Source organism: Grammomys surdaster, unplaced genomic scaffold (genome assembly GCF_004785775.1).
Source record: "Grammomys surdaster isolate TR1022 unplaced genomic scaffold, NIH_TR_1.0 98, whole genome shotgun sequence".
In the NCBI taxonomy this organism is placed as follows: Eukaryota; Metazoa; Chordata; class Mammalia; order Rodentia; family Muridae; genus Grammomys; species Grammomys surdaster.
Window position 1 is genome coordinate 5,696,921 of NW_021604577.1, and position 2,266 is coordinate 5,699,186.

Consider the following 2,266-nt stretch of genomic DNA (forward strand, 5'->3'; position numbering starts at 1 on the left):
CCTATGCTCCTGGACCAAACAGCTGCTACCACAAGACTATAGCTGACAAACAGAAAACCTGGGATAAAAGTTGTGACCCTGTAACAGGCAGAGTAAACTTCCATCCCAACAAAGCAGTGTCTTCCTACTAAATGTTGTAAAAGTTTCTGCTGAAAGAACAAAAATGACTTGAAGAAAAAAGAAATAAATTGTCAACAAATGTTTGCAAATTGCAATACAGAAACTATGACAACACACACACACACACACACACACACCACAAAACCCAAAATAACATGTCTGAACCAAAAAATAAAAATAGTATTGTAGTGAGGGTTAATGAAAATCATCTTTAATAACTAACATATAAAGACTTCAAAAAATAATTACAATTATGGTCAAGCTACTTGAAGTTAACAAAGATGTAAAGAATTCAATCCAAGGCAAAAAATAGAACACAACCAAAATTAAAACGATTAAAAGTAATCCAATTAAAAATGTCCATGGACATACACAGAAAACTGGAGCTGGGAGTCAAAGTAGAGGAATTGACTAATCAATTAAGATCAATGAGAAATTTTTAAAAATATGTGGAGCATAGGAAGTTTAGTACACCATGTCCTGTGAATTATGGACAAAAAGAAAAAGAAAAGTAGAGGAGGAGGAAGAGGATAAAGCAAAGGAATATAGACTACCATCAGTAAAATCATAGAAATTTTTTTTTCCTAAACTGTAAAAGCTGGACATCCAAGGAGAGATCTACATACAATAGACAAGATAAGAAAAAAAAAAAACCTTTAACATATGAAAAACATTAAAATAATAAATGACCGAAAAGAAGATGAAAAACAAATTTAAAACCACAGAACAAGGAAGGGGTATTGAATGCTACAAGGGGCTCTCGAACCAGGCGACCTCAGCCATAAAAAACGCAGCAATGGTCAAGATTAAGGCTCGGGACCTGCGCGGCAAGAAGAAGCAGGAGCTGTTGAAACACCTGGACGATCTGAAGATGGAATTCTCCCAGCTCCGCATCGCGAAAGTGACAGGCAGTGCGTGTCCAAGCTCTCCAGGATATGAGTCATATGCAAATCTATCGCCCGTGTCCTCACTGTCATTAACCAGACTCAAAAAGAAAACCTCAGGAAATTCTACAAGGGCAAGAAGTACAAGCCCCTGGGCCTGCGACCCGAGAAGACTAGAGCCATGCGACGCCGGCTCACCAAACACGAAGAGAAGCTGAAGACCAAGAAGCAGCAGCGGAAAGAGCGGCTGTACCCACTCCGCAAGTATGCAGTCAAGGCCTCAGGCGACAATGACAATAAAGTACAAGACTGACTAAGAAAAAAAAAAAGCTATAAAGGACACAGGTCAAATCACTTGAAAGGTCAAGCACATTAAAATTACACCCAATTATTCAACAGAAGGCTAAAGCTAGAAGTGTCTGGCAAAATGAATTCCAATACTGAAAGACCAAAAGAATACATCTGTCTACCCTGAGTATTATACTCATGAAAACAACCTCTTAAAATTAGAGAAATAAAAACTTTCCATTAATAAATGCATATTAAAGAAATTTATGACTACCAAGCTAGCTATACAGATGATACTAACAGGAATATTTTTTAAAGAGTAGGACAATACTCCCAAGAAGTCAGGACAAATAATCAAAAGAGATTGCCAAAATACAACAGAATCAACAAAATAATAGGAAGCGGTATTAATCTTTTGATAAGGAGTATGAATATCAGTGGTCTCATTTCACTTAAAAAAATAACCTCATAGAATAACTGATTAGAAAATAGTATCTATTTTTGGTTACCTCCAAAAGCACATACCTCATTATCAATGATAGCATCTTATGGCAAAAGAATAGATAAACGTATTTCAAACAAATAAAATTGAAACAGGCAGACACGGCTATTCTAACACATCATAAAATAAAATTCATACAAAATTAGTCAGGACAGGTAAGTAGAGACACTTAGTATTCACTGACAGGAAATTAGAACTTTAAACTAAACTCCAAACACAAGGACATCAACTTCATTAAAGAAACACTGTTTGACCGAAAACCACAGATTGATTGATCTAGTGTAGGTTTTCTTAATACCCCATCTAACAAACAGACAGTTCATCTGGAATAAAACCAAAACAAAGCAACAGTTGAAAAGTTACTAAAGAAAATTTACTTAAATCACATTATAAACCAAATGGACCCAACGTATTTACAGATAATTCCATCCAAACACTAATGAATTTCATGTTTCTGATAGCCTATAACACA

The 2,266-nt window shown here is 35.6% G+C and overlaps 1 pseudogene; it reads left to right on the forward strand.

The window, feature by feature from the left end:
- The first annotated feature begins 916 nt into the window (after positions 1-916).
- On the forward strand, positions 917-1,317 carry LOC114633299 (annotated as a pseudogene).
- Positions 1,318-2,266: the final 949 nt, after the last annotated feature.